We start from the raw sequence: 18,643 nt of genomic DNA, 5'->3' as shown, positions 1-18,643 counted from the left end.
CTAACCAGTCAGCTGTCTAACCATTGCAATCTATAGACTGACCTAGCTTTGATTGGACTGACTAACCAGTCAGCTGTCCAACCATTGCAATCTATAGACTGACCTAGCTTTGATTGGACTGACTAACCAGTCAGCTGTCTAACCATTGCAATCTATAGACTGACCTAGCTTTGATTGGACTGACTAACCAGTCAGCTGTCCAACTATTGCAATCTATAGACTGACCTTGCTTTGATTAGACTGACTAACCAGTCAGCTGTCCAACCATTGCAATCTATAGACTGACCTAGCTTTGATTGGACTGACTAACCAGTCAGCTGTCTAACCATTGCAATCTATAGACTGACCTAGCTTTGATTGGACTGACTAACCAGTCAGCTGTCCAACCATTGCAATCTATAGACTGACCTAGCTTTGATTGGACTGACTAACCAGTCAGCTGTCTAACCATTGCAATCTATAGACTGACCTAGCTTTGATTGGACTGACTAACCAGTCAGCTGTCCAACTATTGCAATCTATAGACTGACCTTGCTTTGATTAGACTGACTAACCAGTCAGTAGTCCAACCATTGCAATCTATAGACTGACCTAGCTTTGATTAGACTGACTAACCAGTCAGCTGTCCAACCATTGCAACCTATAGACTGACCTAGCTTTGATTAGACTGACTAACCAGTCAGCTGTCTAACCATTGCAATCTATAGACTGACCTAGCTTTGATTGGACTGACTAACCAGTCAGCTGTCCAACCATTGCAATCTATAGACTGACCTAGCTTTGATTGGACTGACTAACCAGTCAGCTGTCCAACTATTGCAATCTATAGACTGACCTAGCTTTGATTGGACTGACTAACCAGTCAGTAGTCCAACCATTGCAATCTATAGACTGACCTAGCTTTGATTGGACTGACTAACCAGTCAGTAGTCCAACCATTGCAATCTATAGACTGACCTAGCTTTGATTGGACTGACTAACCAGTCAGCAGTCCAACCATTGCAATCTATAGACTGACCCAGCTTTGATTGGACTGACTAACCAGTCAGCAGTCCAACCATTGCAATCTATAGACTGACCTAGCTTTGATTAGACTGACTAACCAGTCAGCTGTCCAATCATTGCAATCTATAGACTGACCTAGCTTTGATTGGACTGACTAACCAGTCAGCAGTCCAACCATTGCAATCTATAGACTGACCTAGCTTTGATTGGACTGACTAACCAGTCAGCTGTCTAACCATTGCAATCTATAGACTGACCTAGCTTTGATTAGACTGACTAACCAGTCAGCAGTCCAACCATTGCAATCTATAGACTGACTTAGCTTTGATTGGACTGACTAACCAGTCAGCTGTCTAACCATTGCAACCTATAGACTGACCTAGCTTTGATTGGACTGACTAACCAGTCAGCTGTCCAACTATTGCAATCTATAGACTGACCTAGCTTTGATTGGACTGACTAACCAGTCAGTAGTCCAACCATTGCAATCTATAGACTGACCTAGCTTTGATTAGACTGACTAACCAGTCAGCTGTCCAACCATTGCAATCTATAGACTGACCTAGCTTTGATTGGACTGACTAACCAGTCAGCTGTCCAACTATTGCAATCTATAGACTGACCTAGCTTTGCTTAGACTGACTAACCAGTCAGCAGTCTAACCATTACAACCTATAGACTAACCCTGCTTTGATTAGACTGACTAACCAGTCAGCAGTCCAACCATTGCAATCTATAGACTGACCTAGCTTTGATTGGACTGACTAACCAGTCAGCTGTCCAACCATTGCAATCTATAGACTGACCTAGCTTTGATTGGACTGACTAACCAGTCAGCTGTCCAACCATTGCAACCTATAGACTGACCTAGCTTTGATTAGACTGACTAACCAGTCAGTAGTCCAACCATTGCAATCTATAGACTGACCTAGCTTTGATTGGACTGACTAACCAGTCAGCTGTCCAACCATTGCAATCTATAGACTGACCTAGCTTTGATTAGACTGACTAACCAGTCAGCAGTCCAACCATTGCAATCTATAGACTGACCTAGCTTTGATTGGACTGACTAACCAGTCAGCAGTCCAACCATTGCAACCTATAGACTGACCTAGCTTTGATTGGACTGACTAACCAGTCAGCAGTCCAACCATTGCAATCTATAGACTGACCTAGCTTTGATTGGACTGACTAACCAGTCAGCTGTCCAACCATTGCAATCTATAGACTGACCTAGCTTTGATTGGACTGACTAACCAGTCAGCTGTCCAACCATTGCAATCTATAGACTGACCTAGCTTTGATTGGACTGACTAACCAGTCAGCTGTCCAACCATTGCAATCTATAGACTGACCTAGCTTTGATTGGACTGACTAACCAGTCAGCAGTCCAACCATTGCAATCTATAGACTGACCCAGCTTTGATTGGACTGACTAACCAGTCAGCTGTCCAACCATTGCAATCTATAGACTGACCTAGCTTTGATTGGACTGACTAACCAGTCAGCTGTCTAACCATTGCAATCTATAGACTGACCTAGCTTTGATTGGACTGACTAACCAGTCAGCAGTCCAACCATTGCAATCTATAGACTGACCTAGCTTTGATTAGACTGACTAACCAGTCAGCAGTCCAACCATTGCAATCTATAGACTGACCTAGCTTTGATTGGACTGACTAACCAGTCAGCTGTCCAACCATTGCAATATATAGACTGACCTAGCTTTGATTGGACTGACTAACCAGTCAGCTGTCCAACCATTGCAATCTATAGACTGACCTAGCTTTGATTGGACTGACTAACCAGTCAGCTGTCTAACCATTGCAACCTATAGACTGACCTAGCTTTGATTGGACTGACTAACCAGTCAGCAGTCCAACCATTGCAATCTATAGACTGACCTAGCTTTGATTGGACTGACTAACCAGTCAGCTGTCTAACCATTGCAACCTATAGACTGACCTAGCTTTGATTAGACTGACTAACCAGTCAGCTGTCCAACCATTGCAATATATAGACTGACCTAGCTTTGATTGGACTGACTAACCAGTCAGCAGTCCAACCATTGCAATCTATAGACTGACCTAGCTTTGATTGGACTGACTAACCAGTCAGCTGTCTAACCATTGCAACCTATAGACTGACCTAGCTTTGATTGGACTGACTAACCAGTCAGCTGTCCAACCATTGCAATCTATAGACTGACCTAGCTTTGATTGGACTGACTAACCAGTCAGCTGTCCAACCATTGCAATATATAGACTGACCTAGCTTTGATTGGACTGACTAACCAGTCAGCAGTCCAACCATTGCAATCTATAGACTGACCTAGCTTTGATTGGACTGACTAACCAGTCAGCTGTCTAACCATTGCAACCTATAGACTGACCTAGCTTTGATTGGACTGACTAACCAGTCAGCTGTCCAACCATTGCAATATATAGACTGACCTAGCTTTGATTGGACTGACTAACCAGTCAGCTGTCCAACCATTGCAATCTATAGACTGACCTAGCTTTGATTGGACTGACTAACCAGTCAGCTGTCCAACCATTGCAATCTATAGACTGACCTAGCTTTGATTGGACTGACTAACCAGTCAGCAGTCTAACCATTGCAATCTATAGACTGACCTAGCTTTGATTAGACTGACTAACCAGTCAGCTGTCTAACCATTGCAACCTATAGACTGACCTAGCTTTGATTGGACTGACTAACCAGTCAGCAGTCCAACCATTGCAATCTATAGACTGACCTAGCTTTGATTGGACTGACTAACCAGTCAGCTGTCTAACCATTGCAACCTATAGACTGACCTAGCTTTGATTAGACTGACTAACCAGTCAGCTGTCCAACCATTGCAATATATAGACTGACCTAGCTTTGATTGGACTGACTAACCAGTCAGCAGTCCAACCATTGCAATCTATAGACTGACCTAGCTTTGATTGGACTGACTAACCAGTCAGCTGTCTAACCATTGCAACCTATAGACTGACCTAGCTTTGATTGGACTGACTAACCAGTCAGCTGTCCAACCATTGCAATCTATAGACTGACCTAGCTTTGATTGGACTGACTAACCAGTCAGCTGTCCAACCATTGCAATATATAGACTGACCTAGCTTTGATTGGACTGACTAACCAGTCAGCTGTCCAACCATTGCAATCTATAGACTAACCCTGCTTTGATTGGACTGACTAACCAGTCAGCAGTCCAACCATTGCAATCTATAGACTGACCTAGCTTTGATTGGACTGACTAACCAGTCAGCTGTCCAACCATTGCAACCTATAGACTGACCTAGCTTTGATTGGACTGACTAACCAGTCAGCTGTCTAACCATTGCAACCTATAGACTGACCTAGCTTTGATTGAACTGACTAACCAGTCAGCAGTCCAACCATTGCAATCTATAGACTGACCTAGCTTTGATTAGACTAACTAACCAGTCAACAGTCCAACCATTGCAATCTATAGACTAACCCTGCTTTGATTGGACTGACTAACCAGTCAGCAGTCCAACCATTGCAATCTATAGACTAACCCTGCTTTGATTGGACTGACTAACCAGTCAGCAGTCTAACCATTGCAACCTATAGACTAACCTAGCTTTGATTAGACTGACTAACCAGTCAGCTGTCTAACCATTGCAATCTATAGACTAACCCTGCTTTGATTAGACTGACTAACCAGTCAGCAGTCCAACCATTGCAACCTATAGACTGACCTAGCTTTGATTAGACTGACTAACCAGTCAGCTATCCAACCATTGCAATCTATAGACTGACCTAGCTTTGATTGGACTGACTAACCAGTCAGCTGTCCAACCATTGCAATCTATAGACTAACCCTGCTTTGATTGGACTGACTAACCAGTCAGCAGTCCAACCATTGCAATCTATAGACTGACCTAGCTTTGATTGGACTGACTAACCAGTCAGCTGTCCAACCATTGCAACCTATAGACTGACCTAGCTTTGATTGGACTGACTAACCAGTCAGCTGTCTAACCATTGCAACCTATAGACTGACCTAGCTTTGATTGAACTGACTAACCAGTCAGCAGTCCAACCATTGCAATCTATAGACTGACCTAGCTTTGATTAGACTAACTAACCAGTCAACAGTCCAACCATTGCAATCTATAGACTAACCCTGCTTTGATTGGACTGACTAACCAGTCAGCAGTCCAACCATTGCAATCTATAGACTAACCCTGCTTTGATTGGACTGACTAACCAGTCAGCAGTCTAACCATTGCAACCTATAGACTAACCTAGCTTTGATTAGACTGACTAACCAGTCAGCTGTCTAACCATTGCAATCTATAGACTAACCCTGCTTTGATTAGACTGACTAACCAGTCAGCAGTCCAACCATTGCAACCTATAGACTGACCTAGCTTTGATTAGACTGACTAACCAGTCAGCTATCCAACCATTGCAATCTATAGACTGACCTAGCTTTGATTGGACTGACTAACCAGTCAGCAGTCCAACCATTGCAATCTATAGACTAACCCTGCTTTGATTGGACTGACTAACCAGTCAGCAGTCTAACCATTGCAACCTATGGACTGACCTAGCTTTGATTAGACTGACTAACCAGTCAGCTGTCTAACCATTGCAATCTATAGACTAACCCTGCTTTGATTAGACTGACTAACCAGTCAGCAGTCCAACCATTGCAACCTATAGACTGACCTAGCTTTGATTAGACTGACTAACCAGTCAGCTGTCCAACCATTGCAATCTATAGACTGACCTAGCTTTGATTGGACTGACTAACCAGTCAGTAGTCCAACCATTGCAATCTATAGACTGACCTAGCTTTGATTAGACTGACTAACCAGTCAGCTGTCCAACCATTGCAATCTATAGACTGACCTAGCTTTGATTGGACTGACTAACCAGTCAGCAGTCCAACCATTGCAATCTATAGACTGACCTAGCTTTGATTAGACTGACTAACCAGTCAGCTGTCTAACCATTGCAATCTATAGACTGACCTAGCTTTGATTAGACTGACTAACCAGTCAGCTGTCTAACCATTGCAATCTATAGACTGACCTAGCTTTTATTAGACTGACTAACCAGTCAGCTGTCCAACCATTGCAACCTATAGACTGACATAGCTTTGATTGGACTGACTAACCAGTCAACAGTCCAACCATTGCAACCTATAGACTGACCTAGCTTTGATTAGACTGACTAACCAGTCAGCTGTCTAACCATTGCAACCTATAGACTGACCTAGCTTTGATTGGACTGACTAACCAGTCAGCTGTCCAACCATTGCAATCTATAGACTGACCTAGCTTTGATTGGACTGACTAACCAGTCAGCTGTCCAACCATTGCAATCTATAGACTGACCTAGCTTTGATTAGACTGACTAACCAGTCAGCTGTCCAACCATTGCAATCTATAGACTGACCTAGCTTTGATTAGACTGACTAACCAGTCAGCTGTCCAATCATTGCAATCTATAGACTGACCTAGCTTTGATTAGACTGACTAACCAGTCAGCTGTCTAACCATTGCAATCTATAGACTGACCTAGCTTTGATTAGACTGACTAACCAGTCAGCTGTCTAACCATTGCAATCTATAGACTGACCTAGCTTTGATTAGACTGACTAACCAGTCAGCTGTCCAATCATTGCAATCTATAGACTGACCTAGCTTTGATTGGACTGACTAACCAGTCAGCTGTCCAACCATTGCAATCTATAGACTGACCTAGCTTTGATTAGACTGACTAACCAGTCAGCTGTCCAACTATTGCAATCTATAGACTGACCTAGCTTTGATTAGACTGACTAACCAGTCAGCTGTCCAACCATTGCAACCTATAGACTGACCTAGCTTTGATTAGACTGACTAACCAGTCAGCAGTCCAACCATTGCAATCTATAGACTGACCTAGCTTTGATTAGACTGACTAACCAGTCAGCTGTCCAACTATTGCAATCTATAGACTGACCTAGCTTTGATTAGACTGACTAACCAGTCAGCAGTCCAACCATTGCAATCTATAGACTGACCTAGCTTTGATTAGACTGACTAACCAGTCAGCTGTCCAACCATTGCAACCTATAGACTGACCTAGCTTTGATTAGACTGACTAACCAGTCAGCAGTCCAACCATTGCAATCTATAGACTGACCTAGCTTTGATTAGACTGACTAACCAGTCAGCTGTCCAACCATTGCAACCTATAGACTGACCTAGCTTTGATTAGACTGACTAACCAGTCAGCAGTCCAACCATTGCAATCTATAGACTGACCTAGCTTTGATTAGACTGACTAACCAGTCAGCTGTCCAACTATTGCAATCTATAGACTGACCTAGCTTTGATTAGACTGACTAACCAGTCAGCAGTCCAACCATTGCAATCTATAGACTGACCTAGCTTTGATTGGACTGACTAACCAGTCAGCTGTCCAACCATTGCAATCTATAGACTGACCTAGCTTTGATTGGACTGACTAACCAGTCAGCTGTCCAACCATTGCAATCTATAGACTGACCTAGCTTTGATTAGACTGACTAACCAGTCAGCAGTCCAACCATTGCAATCTATAGACTGACCTAGCTTTGATTAGACTGACTAACCAGTCAGCTGTCCAACTATTGCAATCTATAGACTGACCTAGCTTTGATTAGACTGACTAACCAGTCAGCAGTCCAACCATTGCAATCTATAGACTGACCTAGCTTTGATTAGATTGACTAACCAGTCAGCAGTCCAACCATTGCAATCTATAGACTGACCTAGCTTTGATTGGACTGACTAACCAGTCAGCAGTCCAACCATTGCAATCTATAGACTGACCTAGCTTTGATTAGACTGACTAACCAGTCAGCTGTCCAACCATTGCAATCTATAGACTGACCTAGCTTTGATTAGACTGACTAACCAGTCAGCAGTCCAACCATTGCAATCTATAGACTAACCTAGCTTTGATTAGACTGACTAACCAGTCAGCTGTCCAACCATTGCAATCTATAGACTGACCTAGCTTTGATTGGACTGACTAACCAGTCAGCTGTCTAACCATTGCAATCTATAGACTGACCTAGCTTTGATTGGACTGACTAACCAGTCAGCAGTCCAACCATTGCAATCTATAGACTGACCTAGCTTTGATTGGACTGACTAACCAGTCAGCAGTCCAACCATTGCAATCTATAGACTGACCTAGCTTTGATTGGACTGACTAACCAGTCAGCTGTCTAACCATTGCAATCTATAGACTGACCTAGCTTTGATTGGACTGACTAACCAGTCAGCTGTCCAACCATTGCAATCTATAGACTGACCTAGCTTTGATTAGACTGACTAACCAGTCAGCAGTCCAACCATTGCAATCTATAGACTGACCTAGCTTTGATTAGACTGACTAACCAGTCAGCTGTCCAACTATTGCAATCTATAGACTGACCTAGCTTTGATTAGACTGACTAACCAGTCAGCAGTCCAACCATTGCAATCTATAGACTGACCTAGCTTTGATTGGACTGACTAACCAGTCAGCTGTCCAACCATTGCAATCTATAGACTGACCTAGCTTTGATTAGACTGACTAACCAGTCAGAAGTCCAACCATTGCAATCTATAGACTGACCTAGCTTTGATTAGACTGACTAACCAGTCAGCTGTCCAACTATTGCAATCTATAGACTGACCTAGCTTTGATTAGACTGACTAACCAGTCAGCACTCCAACCATTGCAATCTATAGACTGACCTAGCTTTGATTGGACTGACTAACCAGTCAGCTGTCCAACCATTGCAATCTATAGACTGACCTAGCTTTGATTGGACTGACTAACCAGTCAGCAGTCCAACCATTGCAATCTATAGACTGACCTAGCTTTGATTGGACTGACTAACCAGTCCGCTGTCCAACTATTGCAATCTATAGACTGACCTAGCTTTGATTGGACTGACTAACCAGTCAGCTGTCCAACCATTGCAACCTATAGACTGACCTAGCTTTGATTAGACTGACTAACCAGTCAGCAGTCCAACCATTGCAATCTATAGACTGACCTAGCTTTGATTGGACTGACTAACCAGTCAGCAGTCCAACCATTGCAATCTATAGACTGACCTAGCTTTGATTGGACTGACTAACCAGTCAGCAGTCCAACCATTGCAATCTATAGACTGACCTAGCTTTGATTGGACTGACTAACCAGTCAGCTGTCTAACCATTGCAATCTATAGACTAACCCTGCTTTGATTAGACTGACTAACCAGTCAGTAGTCCAACCATTGCAATCTATAGACTGACCTAGCTTTGATTGGACTGACTAACCAGTCAGCAGTCCAACCATTGCAATCTATAGACTGACCTAGCTTTGATTAGACTGACTAACCAGTCAGCTGTCTAACCATTGCAATCTATAGACTAACCCTGCTTTGATTAGACTGACTAACCAGTCAGTAGTCCAACCATTGCAATCTATAGACTGACCTAGCTTTGATTGGACTGACTAACCAGTCAGCAGTCCAACCATTGCAATCTATAGACTGACCTAGCTTTGATTAGACTGACTAACCAGTCAGCTGTCCAACCATTGCAATCTATAGACTGACCTAGCTTTGATTGGACTGACTAACCAGTCAGCTGTCTAACCATTGCAATCTATAGACTGACCTAGCTTTGATTGGACTGACTAACCAGTCAGCTGTCTAACCATTGCAATCTATAGACTGACCTAGCTTTGATTAGACTGACTAACCAGTCAGCTGTCTAACCATTGCAATCTATAGACTAACCCTGCTTTGATTAGACTGACTAACCAGTCAGTAGTCCAACCATTGCAATCTATAGACTAACCCTGCTTTGATTGGACTGACTAACCAGTCAGTAGTCCAACCATTGCAATCTATAGACTGACCTAGCTTTGTTTAGACTGACTAACCAGTCAGCTGTCTAACCATTGCAATCTATAGACTAACCCTGCTTTGATTAGACTGACTAACCAGTCAGCTGTCCAACCATTGCAATCTATAGACTGACCTAGCTTTGATTAGACTGACTAACCAGTCAGTAGTCCAACCATTGCAATCTATAGACTGACCTAGCTTTGATTGGACTGACTAACCAGTCAGCAGTCCAACCATTGCAACCTATAGACTGACCTAGCTTTGATTAGACTGACTAACCAGTCAGCAGTCCAACCATTGCAATCTATAGACTGACCTAGCTTTGATTGGACTGACTAACCAGTCAGCTGTCCAACTATTGCAATCTATAGACTAACCCTGCTTTGATTAGACTGACTAACCAGTCAGCAGTCCAACCATTGCAATCTATAGACTGACCTAGCTTTGATTGGACTGACTAACCAGTCCGCTGTCCAACTATTGCAATCTATAGACTAACCCAGCTTTGATTAGACTGACTAACCAGTCAGCAGTCCAACCATTGCAATCTATAGACTGACCTAGCTTTGATTGGACTGACTAACCAGTCCGCTGTCCAACTATTGCAATATATAGACTAACCCAGCTTTGATTAGACTGACTAACCAGTCAGCAGTCCAACCATTGCAACCTATAGACTGACCTAGCTTTGATTGGACTGACTAACCAGTCAGCTGTCTAACCATTGCAACCTATAGACTGACCTAGCTTTGATTGGACTGACTAACCAGTCAGCAGTCCAACCATTGCAACCTATAGACTAACCCAGCTTTGATTAGACTGACTAACCAGTCAGCAGTCCAACCATTGCAACCTATAGACTGACCTAGCTTTGATTGGACTGACTAACCAGTCAGCTGTCTAACCATTGCAACCTATAGACTGACCTAGCTTTGATTGGACTGACTAACCAGTCAGCAGTCCAACCATTGCAACCTATAGACTGACCTAGCTTTGATTGGACTGACTAACCAGTCCGCTGTCCAACTATTGCAATCTATAGACTAACCCAGCTTTGATTGGACTGACTAACCAGTCAGCAGTCCAACCATTACAACCTATAGACTGACCTAGCTTTGATTGGACTGACTAACCAGTCAGCTGTCTAACCATTGCAACCTATAGACTGACCTAGCTTTGATTGGACTGACTAACCAGTCAGCAGTCCAACCATTGCAACCTATAGACTAACCCAGCTTTGATTAGACTGACTAACCAGTCAGCAGTCCAACCATTGCAACCTATAGACTGACCTAGCTTTGATTAGACTGACTAACCAGTCAGCAGTCCAACCATTGCAATCTATAGACTGACCTAGCTTTGATTGGACTGACTAACCAGTCAGCTGTCTAACCATTGCAATCTATAGACTGACCTAGCTTTGATTGGACTGACTAACCAGTCAGCTGTCTAACCATTGCAATCTATAGACTGACCTAGCTTTGATTGGACTGACTAACCAGTCAGCTGTCTAACCATTGCAATCTATAGACTGACCTAGCTTTGATTGGACTGACTAACCAGTCAGCTGTCCAACCATTGCAATCTATAGACTGACCTAGCTTTGATTGGACTGACTAACCAGTCCGCTGTCCAACTATTGCAATCTATAGACTAACCCAGCTTTGATTAGACTGACTAACCAGTCAGCAGTCCAACCATTGCAACCTATAGACTGACCTAGCTTTGATTAGACTGACTTACCAGTCAGCAGTCCAACCATTGCAACCTATAGACTGACCTAGCTTTGATTGGACTGACTAACCAGTCAGCTGTCTAACCATTGCAATCTATAGACTGACCTAGCTTTGATTGGACTGACTAACCAGTCAGCTGTCTAACCATTGCAATCTATAGACTGACCTAGCTTTGATTGGACTGACTAACCAGTCAGCTGTCCAACCATTGCAATCTATAGACTAACCCTGCTTTGATTAGACTGACTAACCAGTCAGCAGTCCAACCATTGCAATCTATAGACTGACCTAGCTTTGATTGGACTGACTAACCAGTCAGCTGTCCAACCATTGCAATCTATAGACTAACCCTGCTTTGATTAGACTGACTAACCAGTCAGCTGTCCAACCATTGCAATCTATAGACTGACCTAGCTTTGATTGGACTGACTAACCAGTCAGCTGTCTAACCATTGCAATCTATAGACTAACCCTGCTTTGATTAGACTGACTAACCAGTCAGCAGTCCAACCATTGCAATCTATAGACTGACCTAGCTTTGATTGGACTGACTAACCAGTCAGCTGTCTAACCATTGCAATCTATAGACTGACCTAGCTTTGATTAGACTGACTAACCAGTCAGCTGTCCAACCATTGCAATCTATAGACTGACCTAGCTTTGATTAGACTGACTAACCAGTCAGCTGTCCAACCATTGCAATCTATAGACTGACCTAGCTTTGATTAGACTGACTAACCAGTCAGCAGTCCAACCATTGCAATCTATAGACTGACCTAGCTTTGATTGGACTGACTAACCAGTCAGCTGTCCAACCATTGCAACCTATAGACTGACCTAGCTTTGATTGGACTGACTAACCAGTCAGCTGTCCAACCATTGCAACCTATAGACTGACCTAGCTTTGATTGGACTGACTAACCAGTCAGCTGTCCAACCATTGCAATCTATAGACTGACCTAGCTTTGATTGGACTGACTAACCAGTCAGCTGTCTAACCATTGCAACCTATAGACTGACCTAGCTTTGATTAGACTGACTAACCAGTCAGCAGTCCAACCATTGCAATCTATAGACTGACCTAGCTTTGATTGGACTGACTAACCAATCAGCTGTCTAACCATTGCAACCTATAGACTGACCTAGCTTTGATTAGACTGACTAACCAGTCAGCAGTCCAACCATTGCAATCTATAGACTGACCTAGCTTTGATTGGACTGACTAACCAGTCAGCTGTCCAACCATTGCAACCTATAGACTGACCTAGCTTTGATTGGACTGACTAACCAGTCAGCTGTCCAACCATTGCAATCTATAGACTGACCTAGCTTTGATTAGACTGACTAACCAGTCAGCTGTCCAACCATTGCAATCTATAGACTGACCTAGCTTTGATTAGACTGACTAACCAGTCAGCTGTCTAACCATTGCAATCTATAGACTGACCTAGCTTTGATTAGACTGACTAACCAGTCAGCTGTCCAACCATTGCAATCTATAGACTGACCTAGCTTTGATTGGACTGACTAACCAGTCAGCTGTCTAACCATTGCAATCTATAGACTAACCCTGCTTTGATTAGACTGACTAACCAGTCAGCTGTCCAACCATTGCAATCTATAGACTGACCTAGCTTTGATTAGACTGACTAACCAGTCAGCTGTCTAACCATTGCAATCTATAGACTGACCTAGCTTTGATTAGACTGACTAACCAGTCAGCTGTCCAACAATTGCAACCTATAGACTGACCTAGCTTTGATTGGACTGACTAACCAGTCAGCTGTCTAACCATTGCAATCTATAGACTAACCCTGCTTTGATTAGACTGACTAACCAGTCAGCAGTCCAACCATTGCAATCTATAGACTGACCTAGCTTTGATTGGACTGACTAACCAGTCAGCTGTCCAACCATTGCAACCTATAGACTGACCTAGCTTTGATTAGACTGACTAACCAGTCAGCAGTCCAACTATTGCAATCTATAGACTGACCTAGCTTTGATTAGACTGACTAACCAGTCAGCTGTCTAACCATTGCAATCTATAGACTGACCTAGCTTTGATTAGACTGACTAACCAGTCAGCTGTCCAACCATTGCAACCTATAGACTGACCTAGCTTTGATTGGACTGACTAACCAGTCAGCTGTCTAACCATTGCAATCTATAGACTAACCCTGCTTTGATTAGACTGACTAACCAGTCAGCAGTCCAACCATTGCAATCTATAGACTGACCTAGCTTTGATTGGACTGACTAACCAGTCAGCTGTCCAACCATTGCAACCTATAGACTGACCTAGCTTTGATTAGACTGACTAACCAGTCAGCAGTCCAACCATTGCAATCTATAGACTGACCTAGCTTTGATTGGACTGACTAACCAGTCAGCAGTCCAACCAATGCAATCTATAGACTGACCTAGCTTTGATTAGACTGACTAACCAGTCAGCTGTCCAACCATTGCAACCTATAGACTGACCTAGCTTTGATTGGACTGACTAACCAGTCAGCTGTCCAACCATTGCAACCTATAGACTGACCTAGCTTTGATTGGACTGACTAACCAGTCAGCTGTCTAACCATTGCAATCTATAGACTGACCTAGCTTTGATTGGACTGACTAACCAGTCAGCTGTCCAACCATTGCAATCTATAGACTGAACTAGCTTTGATTGGACTGACTAACCAGTCAGCAGTCCAACCATTGCAACCTATAGACTGAACTAGCTTTGACTGGACTGACTAACCAGTCAGCAGTCCAACCATTGCAATCTATAGACTGACCTAGCTTTGATTGGACTGACTAACCAGTCAGCTGTCCAACCATTGCAATCTATAGACTAACCCTGCTTTGATTAGACTGACTAACCAGTCAGCAGTCCAACCATTGCAATCTATAGACTGACCTAGCTTTGATTAGACTGACTAACCAGTCAGCAGTCCAACCATTGCAATTTATAGACTGACCTAGCTTTGATTGGACTGACTAACCAGTCAGCTGTCCAATCATTGCAATCTATAGACTGACCTAGCTTTGATTGGACTGACTAACCAGTCAGCTGTCCAACCATTGCAATCTATAGACTAACCCTGCTTTGATTAGACTGACTAACCAGTCAGCTGTCCAACCATTGCAATCTATAGACTGACCTAGCTTTGATTAGACTGACTAACCAGTCAGCTGTCCAACCATTGCAATCTATAGACTGACCTAGCTTTGATTGGACTGACTAACCAGTCAGCTGTCCAACCATTGCAACCTATAGACTGACCTAGCTTTGATTGGACTGACTAACCAGTCAGCAGTCCAACCATTGCAATCTATAGACTGACCTAGCTTTGATTAGACTGACTAACCAGTCAGCTGTCTAACCATTGCAATCTATAGACTGACCTAGCTTTGATTAGACTGACTAACCAGTCAGCAGTCCAACCATTGCAATCTATAGACTGACCTAGCTTTGATTGGACTGACTAACCAGTCAGCAGTCCAACCATTGCAACCTATAGACTGACCTAGCTTTGATTGGACTGACTAACCAGTCAGCAGTCCAACCATTGCAATCTATAGACTGACCTAGCTTTGATTGGACTGACTAACCAGTCAGCTGTCTAACCATTGCAATCTATAGACTGACCTAGCTTTGATTGGACTGACTAACCAGTCAGATGTCCAACCATTGCAACCTATAGACTGACCTAGCTTTGATTGGACTGACTAACCAGTCAGCAGTCCAACCATTGCAATCTATAGACTGACCTAGCTTTGATTAGACTGACTAACCAGTCAGCTGTCTAACCATTGCAATCTATAGACTGACCTAGCTTTGATTAGACTGACTAACCAGTCAGCAGTCCAACCATTGCAATCTATAGACTGACCTAGCTTTGATTGGACTGACTAACCAGTCAGCAGTCCAACCATTGCAACCTATAGACTGACCTAGCTTTGATTGGACTGACTAACCAGTCAGCTGTCCAACCATTGCAACCTATAGACTGACCTAGCTTTGATTGGACTGACTAACCAGTCAGCTGTCCAACCATTGCAACCTATAGACTGACCTAGCTTTGATTGGACTGACTAACCAGTCAGCTGTCCAACCATTGCAATCTATAGACTGACCTAGCTTTGATTGGACTGACTAACCAGTCAGCTGTCTAACCATTGCAACCTATAGACTGACCTAGCTTTGATTAGACTGACTAACCAGTCAGCAGTCCAACCATTGCAATCTATAGACTGACCTAGCTTTGATTAGACTGACTAACCAGTCAGCTGTCTAACCATTGCAATCTATAGACTGACCTAGCTTTGATTAGACTGACTAACCAGTCAGCAGTCCAACCATTGCAATCTATAGACTGACCTAGCTTTGATTGGACTGACTAACCAGTCAGCTGTCCAACCATTGCAACCTATAGACTGACCTAGCTTTGATTGGACTGACTAACCAGTCAGCTGTCCAACCATTGCAACCTATAGACTGACCTAGCTTTGATTGGACTGACTAACCAGTCAGCTGTCCAACCATTGCAACCTATAGACTGACCTAGCTTTGATTGGACTGACTAACCAGTCAGCTGTCTAACCATTGCAACCTATAGACTGACCTAGCTTTGATTAGACTGACTAACCAGTCAGCAGGCCAACCATTGCAATCTATAGACTGACCTAGCTTTGATTAGACTGACTAACCAGTCAGCTGTCCAACCATTGCAATCTATAGACTGACCTAGCTTTGATTGGACTGACTAACCAGTCAGCTGTCCAACCATTGCAATCTATAGACTGACCTAGCTTTGATTGGACTGACTAACCAGTCAGCTGTCCAACCATTGCAATCTATAGACTGACCTAGCTTTGATTGGACTGACTAACCAGTCAGCAGTCCAACCATTGCAACCTATAGACTGACCTAGCTTTGATTGGACTGACTAACCAGTCAGCTGTCCAACCATTGCAACCTATAGACTGACCTAGCTTTGATTGGACTGACTAACCAGTCAGCAGTCCAACCATTGCAATCTATAGACTGACCTAGCTTTGATTAGACTGACTAACCAGTCAGCTGTCCAACCATTGCAATCTATAGACTGACCTAGCTTTGATTGGACTGACTAACCAGTCAGCAGTCTAACCATTGCAATCTATAGACTGACCTAGCTTTGATTAGACTGACTAACCAGTCAGCTGTCCAACTATTGCAATCTATAGACTGACCTAGCTTTGATTGGACTGACTAACCAGTCAGCAGTCCAACCATTGCAATCTATAGACTGACCTAGCTTTGATTGGACTGACTAACCAGTCAGCTGTCCAACCATTGCAATCTATAGACTGACCTAGCTTTGATTGGACTGACTAACCAGTCAGCTGTCTAACCATTGCAATCTATAGACTGACCTAGCTTTGATTGGACTGACTAACCAGTCAGCAGTCCAACCATTGCAATCTATAGACTGACCTAGCTTTGATTAGACTGACTAACCAGTCAGCTGTCTAACCATTGCAATCTATAGACTGACCTAGCTTTGATTAGACTGACTAACCAGTCAGCAGTCCAACCATTGCAATCTATAGACTGACCTAGCTTTGATTGGACTGACTAACCAGTCAGCTGTCCAACCATTGCAATCTATAGACTGACCTAGCTTTGATTAGACTGACTAACCAGTCAGCTGTCCAACCATTGCAATCTATAGACTGACCTAGCTTTGATTAGACTGACTAACCAGTCAGCTGTCCAACCATTGCAATCTATAGACTGACCTAGCTTTGATTGGACTGACTAACCAGTCAGCTGTCTAACCATTGCAATCTATAGACTGACCTAGCTTTGATTAGACTGACTAACCAGTCAGCTGTCCAACCATTGCAATCTATAGACTGACCTAGCTTTGATTAGACTGACTAACCAGTCAGCTGTCCAACCATTGCAATCTATAGACTGACCCAGCTTTGATTAGACTGACTAACCAGTCAGCTGTCTAACCATTGCAATCTATAGACTGACCCAGCTTTGATTAGACTGACTAACCAGTCATCTGTCTAACCATTGCAATCTATAGACTGACCTAGCTTTGATTAGACTGACTAACCATTCAGCTGTCCAACCATTGCAATCTATAGACTGACCTAGCTTTGATTGGACTGACTAACCAGTCAGCAGTCCAACCATTGCAATCTATAGACTGACCTAGCTTTGATTAGACTGACTAACCAGTCAGCTGTCCAACCATTGCAACCTATAGACTGACCTAGCTTTGATTGGACTGACTAACCAGTCAGCAGTCCAACCATTGCAATCTATAGACTGACCTAGCTTTGATTAGACTGACTAACCAGTCAGCTGTCCAACCATTGCAACCTATAGACTGACCTTGCTTTGATTGGACTGACTAACCAGTCAGCTGTCAAACCATTGCAATCTATAGACTGACCTAGCTTTGATTGGACTGACTAACCAGTCAGCAGTCCAACCATTGCAATCTATAGACTGACCTAGCTTTGATTGGACTGACTAACCAGTCAGCTGTCCAACCATTGCAATCTATAGACTGACCTAGCTTTGATTAGACTGACTAACCAGTCAGCAGTCCAACCATTGCAACCTATAGACTGACCTAGCTTTGATTAGACTGACTAACCAGTCAGTAGTCCAACCATTGCAATCTATAGACTGACCTAGCTTTGATTGGACTGACTAACCAGTCAGCTGTCCAACCATTGCAATCTATAGACTGACCTAGCTTTGATTGGACTGACTAACCAGTCAGCAGTCCAACCATTGCAATCTATAGACTGACCTAGCTTTGATTGGACTGACTAACCAGTCAGCTGTCTAACCATTGCAATCTATAGACTGACCTAGCTTTGATTGGACTGACTAACCAGTCAGCTGTCCAACTATTGCAACCTATAGACTGACCTAGCTTTGATTGGACTGACTAACCAGTCAGCTGTCCAACTATTGCAACCTATAGAC

General features: G+C 43.3%; 2 protein-coding genes across 2 annotated transcripts in view; one reads left to right on the top strand and one right to left on the bottom strand.

The window, feature by feature from the left end:
• LOC146735860 (C-type lection lectoxin-Enh3-like) overlaps positions 1–18,643 on the bottom strand; it is a 355,515-nt gene that overhangs the window by 133,467 nt on the left and 203,405 nt on the right. The window lies entirely within an intron of this gene.
• Positions 1–18,643, top strand: part of LOC100373645 (DNA polymerase theta-like) — a 114,731-nt gene that overhangs the window by 81,657 nt on the left and 14,431 nt on the right. The window lies entirely within an intron of this gene.

The sequence above is a fragment of the Saccoglossus kowalevskii genome, chromosome 11 (genome assembly GCF_978046115.1).
Source record: "Saccoglossus kowalevskii chromosome 11, keSacKowa6.1, whole genome shotgun sequence".
In the NCBI taxonomy this organism is placed as follows: domain Eukaryota; kingdom Metazoa; phylum Hemichordata; class Enteropneusta; family Harrimaniidae; genus Saccoglossus; species Saccoglossus kowalevskii.
The sequence above is the reverse complement of the archived record's forward strand: the minus strand, read 5'-3'. Positions and strand labels throughout refer to the sequence as shown.